At 33.1% G+C, this 8,370-nt stretch overlaps 1 pseudogene; it reads left to right on the top strand.

Annotated features, from left to right (window-relative positions):
* Window positions 1-7,757: 7,757 nt before the first annotated feature.
* Window positions 7,758-7,876, top strand: LOC112481287 (annotated as a pseudogene).
* The last annotated feature ends 494 nt before the right edge of the window (window positions 7,877-8,370 follow it).

Genomic DNA, 8,370 nt, shown 5'->3' with positions numbered 1-8,370 from the left:
AAAGAAAAAAAAAAAAAGATATCACCTCCTAAACAGAGTTTAATGGAAGAAGAAATATAGGCGTTTGATATATAGACATTTGACTTTTTTAAAATTGTGGTAAGACACACATAACATAAAATTTATCACCTTAAGCATTTTTAAGTGTACAGTTCAGTATCATTAAGTATATACACATTGTGCAACCGATTTCCAAAAGTTGTCTATCTTGCAAATCTGAAATTCTATATCTATTAAACAACCACCTTCCATTTTCCCTTTCTCTAGTCTCTGGTAACCACCATTCTACTTTCTGTTTCTATGAATTTGACTACTCTAGATAGCTCACATAAGTGGAATTATATAATATTTGTTTTTTTGTGAATGGCTTATTCACTTAGCATAATGTCTTCAAGGTTCATATATGCTGTAGCATATGTCAGAATTTCCTGTCTTTTTAAGGGTTAGACATCTATCTTTTAAAAGTCTCATGGGTCCCTTGACATGGACACTTACTAATGAAATAAATCTCTCCCAATTTCCACAGTTTGAGATCTCTTTCACTTCCTGACCACTCTCCCTCCCCAACTCTCACTGATTCCCTCTTCCTCTAGGAAACATCCCTTGTCACAAACCCTAAGGACATATCTAAATCTATTATTAATCCAAGATGCAAACTTGGATAGAAAAACAGACCAGGCTTGGATTTTATCATCACATGAATCTTTATCTTTTTCTCAATGGGGTTCTTCTCTTTAGCATAAAACACATTTGAATGTCCTAAATTTCACAAACTTAAAACACAAACAAACAAACAAAAAACTTCTCTTTGTGAATGTTTCACTCTAGTTACTACCTTCTCTCAATATATGTATCTTTCTCGAGAAGTCTGATTTTCAAATTTAATTTACAAATATTGTCTTTACCTCTTGGTCTCCTATGCTTTCCTTCTGCTTCTACCACTGCTTAGAAATTATTCTCTCCTCTCCAAAGTAACCAATTTATTGTAAAATTAAATTGATATTTATTATTTTTATTAACTGACTTCTAAGTACCACTTACCCTAGGTACTTATGCCTTTCATCTTAAGATAGCACTTCATCGGTGAGTCCTGAAGCACTTTTCTCTGCTGGTTCTTCTCTCTTCTTTTTAGATTCTCCTCCTCAGTTTTTTGCATCCTCATCCTCCATTTATTTCTTAATTACTCTTCACCAGGTATCAGTTCACAGTCCACAGCCTACTTGCCTTCTCACTCTGCATACTCTCAAACAAATACACATCTCCACTTCACTTTCAGATTCATAAATATAACTGCTTAGTTGATACATCATCTTTGCTGTCCTAAAAACATCTCACACTCAAATGTACTATACTGCATATCATTTGTAGAAACTCACCAAAAATATCTTTTGGAAATACATAAATAAGAGAATAAATGAATGATATATTTATGTATCAATGTAACTGTTCTGACAACTTCAATTATTTCATCTCACTAAAATCATTATTCTATTTGGTTGCCCAGCTCTTGAATAGTTCCAGAAAATACAAACCAAGCCTAGAAAAATCAGAACTGTGGAAAAGTGTTCAATTCCAATGGTGTGAATCCTTTCTAGGTCTATGTCTTATAACTTCATTCTTCCCTTGATATTTTTAGAAGGGTACTGAAGAAACTATAATTTTAGATATCCCCACAGGATATTATCACTTAATCATAACTTTAACTAGTGACTTTTCCCCTTCAGAACCTTGATTTTCTCATCACTAATTTGAGAGGTGGGCTAAATGAGCCATAATAATCCTTTCAGTTCTCATACTCCATGAAAGTAGGTTGAATACTCAACAGTTTACAAGGCAATTTCACACATACTTTTTCTGGCCTGGGTCATAATGCCTCAGTTGTCACATATATTGGCCTTCATGTTAAATACATCAAAAGTTAGAAATTAGGTGAGACTATGGGGGAAAAGAAGGATTTGTAAGTAAAACCACATTATTACTGCATTACATAGCTTCATCTGCGAAGTCTTAAGAGAGAGTATGTCTTAAGGTAACTTCATGACAAAAGCTAGGAATTCTTTACCTTCCACAATAAGTTGCTACAATTGATTTTGTCTATTTTTCATTCGTTCTACAACACAATAAAATAGTTAAGGGGATGGGCTCAAAAGCTACTTAAACTTTGACCTACATATTACGTGAGGATCTTTGAACTGATCTGGGCAGAGGCCTAACATTCTTCATTTTCATCAATCTCCCAAATGATACTGGCATTGGATGCTGCTGATCTATACGTGGCACCTTTTGTAGTAAACCTCTAGATCTAAACTGCCAGGCTTACGTTCTGATTTTAAAACTTATCAGTTTTAAGATATGAGCCAAGGTATTAAATCTACCTGCATCTCAATTTCTAATCTACATAATGGAAAATATAATGATAATGTAGACCTTATAGGACTATTATGAAGATAAAAAGACATCCTCATTTTATCAGAACTCAAAAGAAGAACTCAAAAGTTCTTCAAAGAGTACCTGATAAATAAAACATTCTTGGTAGGTATAGTATTATTTAGCATTCGGTGAGGTTTCTCTTTTTTTCTCAATATAGCTCCAAGTTCTATTTCCATTGCTTGCCTATCAAGCTAAACACAGATTATTTGTTAATGTTTCCCAGACACAGTCTTATTCAACTGAAGTCTCAATCAAAAAGTACTATATAAAAATAAAAATCTTCCAAAAATGGAAGCTGCAGACAACATCCACAATATTTATGAATAGGTTTAATTTATGATTAATGCAATGAATGTAATAAATCTGCCAAAATTACACAGCTACTCCCGCGCTTAGAAATTTTTTAAAGTTCTCCAACGTTCGCTAAAAAAGTCAGTCCACCACCTGACCAGATATTCAGGGCCCAAACTATATTTCTGACTTTGCCTCCCATCATTGCCTTTACCCACCATACAATCCAGTTAAACAGAACTATTTGTAGGTTCATACTCTCACCCCATATTTTCCCATATAGCTACTAACAGTATATTTTTCCCATTGAAAAAATGTTCCAGCTAAGTATATTTATTTCACTCTTCTATAGCTGACACATATTTATTTCACAAATTCTGAGGGTGAGATAGTCATTCAAATATTATACTCAACCATAAAACCCAGCTAAGTACATAGGACATCAGTAATATCCACAGTCATTTGTGTAGCACATTATACATTAAGAGCTTTCTCACATACATCATACATCCTTATAAGGTAGAAATCATTTCCTCCATTCTGTAAATAAACAGTCTAAGCCTCAGGGTGTATAAAGAATGTATCAAAGCTCATACAAAAACTTTGTGATAGGACAACTGATATGTCATATAATTTTCTTTTAGACTGATTAGATATTCCAAAATAACTAGGCAAGTTGTGTGGTAAGCAGCTTCAAAATACCCACCATGCACACCTACCTCCCATTGCTTACATCCTTATATGATCTCCTCCAAAAATGAATTGCACCTGGTAAGTCGTTTTGAGCAAATACAATATGGTAAAAATGACGGGACATCACTCCTGATATTTGGTTACTAAATATTGTGATGTCTGTCTTGCTCGCACAATCCCTTGCTCTCTCATTTGTTTACATTGATTAAGCCAATTGCTCTTGTGTGAATTGCCTTATGGAAAAGTTCAGAAGAAAAGAAACTGAAGACAGCATCTATCCAAAAGCCAGAGAGAAACTCAGATCTTAGTCCAACAGTCTATAAGGAACTGAATCCAGGTGACAACCACATAGTGTGTTTAGAAACACATTGTACCCCAGAAGAGCCTTGAGATGTCTATGGCCACAGCCTACACCTTGATTATAGTTCTATGATAAAACTGGCACTAAAGAACCCAGTTGTGCGCACGCGCGCGCGCGCACACACACACACACACACACACACACACAGTGAAATGTTACTCAGCTTTAAAAAGAAAAGAAGGAAATTCTGCCATTTGCAACAACTTGAATGAACCTGAAGAACATTACACTAAGTGAAATAAGCCAGACAGAGCAAGGAAAATACTGCATGATATCATTTATATGCGGAATCTAAGTAAATAGAACTCATAAGAGCAGAAGAAGTTCTGAGTGGTAAGAAAAATGGGAGATTGTTGTTCAAAATGTACAAAGATTCAGTTATTTGGGGCGAATGTGATGTAATGTCCAGCATAGTGACTAGAGTTAAGAATAATATATTGTATACTTGAAATTTGCAAAAAGAGTTGATTTTAAATCAAAAGTAACACTATATCCCCCCCCCCGAAAAAAAAAAAACACCCTAACAATGTGAGGTTATGAATATGTTAATTTTCTTGATTTTGGGAACCACTTCACAATGCATACATATATCAGAATGTCACATTTTATCTCTTAAATGTATACAAATTTTATTTGTCAAGTAGACTTCGATAAAGCTAGAAAAATATAATAGCATCAAAAAATGTGTAAGAATAAACAATCAAAGAAGCAAACGAACTCTACACTGAAAACTACAAAACACTGTTCAAAGAAGTTGAAGAAGACTTAAATAAATGGAAAGATATCAGTGTTTTTGGATTGGAAGACATATTGTTAAAATGTCCAGATTACCCAAAGAGATCTACAGATTCAATAAAATCCCTACTAAAATCTCCATGGCAATTTTTGTAGAAATAGAAAAAATATCCTAACATTTATATGGAACCATAAAAATACAGAATGGCAAAAATAATCTTGAAATAAAAGGAGAAAGATGGAGGCCTCAAATTTCCTGACTTCAAAACATATTACTTAGCTACAGTAATGAAAATTGGCATGAAGACATACAGATTAACTGATAAGAACAGAGAGCACAGAAATAAACCCACACATATACAGGGAAATGATCTTGGACAACATGGCTAAGACTGTATAAAGAGAAAAGGGTAGTCTCATCAACAAATGCTTAGGGAAAACTAAATATCTCCATACTAACTAATGAAATTGAACCCTTATCTTACATTTATGCTATACCTAAAAATAAACTCAAACTAGAGTAAAGACAAACATAAAACCTAAAACTATAAAAGTCCTTGAAAAAATATAGAGGAAAAGCTTTACAACATTTGCCTTGGCAATAATTTCCTGGATATGACACTAAAAGTCAGAAAACAAAAGCAAAATGTACAACTACATAAAACTAAAAAGCTTCTGCGTAGCAAAGGAAACAAACAACAGAGTAAAAAAACAAACTACAGAATGGAGAACATATTTGCAAACATATATCTGATAAGGGGTTAATATTCAAAATATATCAGGAACTCAATAACAACAAAAAAAAAACTTGATTAAAAAAATGGGCAAAGGACTTGTTTTTTCCAAAGAAAGCTAGAAATGGCCAACCAATATAATAAAAGATGCTCAGCATCATTAATATACAGGGAAATGTAAATCAAAACTACAATGAAATATCATCTCACTCTGCTAGGATGGACATTATAAAAAATAAAACAAAACAGAAAAGAAGTATTAGTGAGAATGTGGAGGAATTAGGACACTTATGCACTATTGACAAGAATATAAATAGTGTAGCCACTACAGAAAACAACATGGAGGTTCCTCAAAAAGTTAAAAATAGAACTATCATATGATCCAGAAATCTCACTTCTGGGTATTTATTCAACATAATTGAAAACTATCTCAAAGAAATATTTGCACACACTCCTATGTTCATTGCAGCATTATACACAATAGCCAAGAGGTAGAAACAACTTAAATTCCCACCAATGGATAAATGGCAAGGAAAGTGGATTAGATATAGATGAGACAGAGATAGAGATAGAGACAGACAGACAGACAGACAGACAGAGACAGAGAAACAGAGAGACAGAGAGACTGAGACATACATACACAATGGAATACTATTCAACCTTAAATAAGAAGGAAATCCTGTCATATGCTACAACACAGATAAACCTTAAGGACTGTGAAATAAGCTAGTCATCAAAGAACAAGTACTTCATGATTTCCCTTATACAAGGTATCTAAAGTTGTCAAACTCATAGAAGCAAAAAGAGCCAAGGCTCAGGAAAGGGAGAAATAAGGAGTTGCTGTGCAATGGGTATAGAATTTCATTCAGTCAGGCAAAATAAAATAGTTCTAGAGGTCTACTGTAAAACAATGTACATAGAGTTGACAATACTGTAGTGTACACTTAGAAATTTGTTAATACGGTAGATTTCATGTTATGGGGTTTTTTTTACCATGATTAGAAAAAAGAAATTTAAGTCTAAAGATGATATGTACATTCAGATGAACTGATGGAAAGTTAAGTAAATAATTTTTCAATTGTTTCAGAGATTCTTTAGATATCAACTTAATGCCAATTAAGTAATAAATTTAAAACATCATCAATTATGAAACTGGTTGCAAACAGCAGAAATGGAATCTAGCTAATTTTAGAAAAAAAGGAATTTGTTGGAAGTGTATTAGAGACATAGCTCAGCTCATGAAATTGGCTGGAGGCTTGTGAACCAACTGAGTAACAGTTTGGTGCCAAGGTAGCTTTGAAAAACGGGGGAGAAACCATAGCAGCAATTTCAGAGCAGGTGTAGTCCACTCAGAATTCGTTGCCTCCACCACCACTACAATGAATGATTATTCTCTTCCTCGTGTCACCAGCTGAAGAGTTAAAACCCTATAACATTGCAGCTGACCGAATGAGTTTATCTCATGTGTTCCTTCATGTAGCGTGGAGGGATACAACTGGCTAGTTTCCAGTAGATGGTCACCAGGATGCTACCAAGATGCTAATAAAAAGGGGAACTAAAAATTGGGCAAGTAAAAATATCAATATTTTATTAATGCTGTATTAAATACTAAAGATATTGTTTTTTTCTGCATGCATATATTTTTAAATTTTCCCCCTTTTTAAACAGTAGTTATTATGATTTGAATATTTATATTTCATTACTAATGCATATCTGCATTACTTTTGATGTGTTTAGAACAAAAAGAAGATAATAGATGCCTGATGTATCCTTTGAGGTTTCGTTCCTTTTGTCAGAATGGTTCATTTACTTTTATTTCTTTAATTTCAAAGGTATTACTAGATAATTTACGTACAGTTGAAGTTCTAGCAGCTCTTGCTCAGAGTAAAATAAATCATCCTAAGAATCTCCTACATGTAATTATAACTTCAAATGTCATCAGTTATGCATTTTGATTGTTTTAGGCACACATTGTGGTGATCCGGGTGTGGAGATGCAAGTCCATCTGGCCAATTATTTTTGCTGTTACCAGAGATGGTTTGTTTTCTCTTCCGTCTAAATTTGAGCAAGAAATATCTTTAGCCAGATCCAAGAAGCTATGATAGTTCTATAATTTTTTGAATAAAGGCAGAAGAAAATAACGTGTTATCTTTTTTTTGGTGGTCATTTTCTAACATGATATTTTCATCAAAAACATAATTATATGGGCAATATGGAAACAAAATTAGGACTGTCCTTATTTGTAGTCTGTTTATCAAGACTCCTATATCATATTTATGATAGTTATCTGTGTTTGTGTAGCAGAAATATTAAATTTTACCTTAATCAATAAATATATATGTGTGTATATATATATATATGTATATTTTAATACATATGGGTATATATTTCACTATATTTCCCAAATTGAATGTTTTAATAAAAAATGCATATTTGCTATGAAGTAGTTTTTTAGAAAGACAGAAATTTTTAAAAATAAAATAAATGATATATTCTATGCTTTAAAGAAAAGAGTCTACAGCCATCCCACCCTGAACAAGTCCAATCCCATCTGATCTCAGAAGCTAATCAGGGTCAGGTCTGGTTAGTACTTGGATGGGAGACCTCCTAGGAAGACCAGGTGCTGTAGGCATAAAAAATTTTTTTTTTTTAAATAAGGGATTGTAAGCTGACAAGGTCTTTGCAATCTGTGAGGTCAACCAAGGGTTGCCTCACCTAAAAAAGAAAAGAAAAGAAAAGTTAGAACATCAGCTATTAAGTATCAGAGCAACCTAGGAGAGCTATCAGATATGAGGACTATTTGATATTCAAATGTCACTGTAGTGTAGGACTTATTTGTTTTGTTTTTTAAAAAATTTAATTCATAAAATGTTGATTATAAGTGTCCTGATCTTACTTTAATGTTATATATTTATCACCAAGTTTACCTAAGACATAAACTTAACTAAAGTAGAAATGCAGTTCCTTATTTTGATTCACTTTCACCAAGATTTCTGAATAATCTATATGCAAGATGCATCACAACAAGCAATGAGCTTTGATAATTTCAGACCCATTTATGTTCACAGACTCCAAAATCAATGTCTATACTTCTTTTTTTAAATCCAATCTCTTGATAGTCAAAGC

This window comes from Pteropus alecto, unplaced genomic scaffold, assembly GCF_000325575.1.
Source record: "Pteropus alecto unplaced genomic scaffold, ASM32557v1 scaffold14, whole genome shotgun sequence".
Taxonomy (NCBI): Eukaryota; Metazoa; Chordata; class Mammalia; order Chiroptera; family Pteropodidae; genus Pteropus; species Pteropus alecto.
The sequence above is the reverse complement of the archived record's forward strand: the minus strand, read 5'-3'. Positions and strand labels throughout refer to the sequence as shown.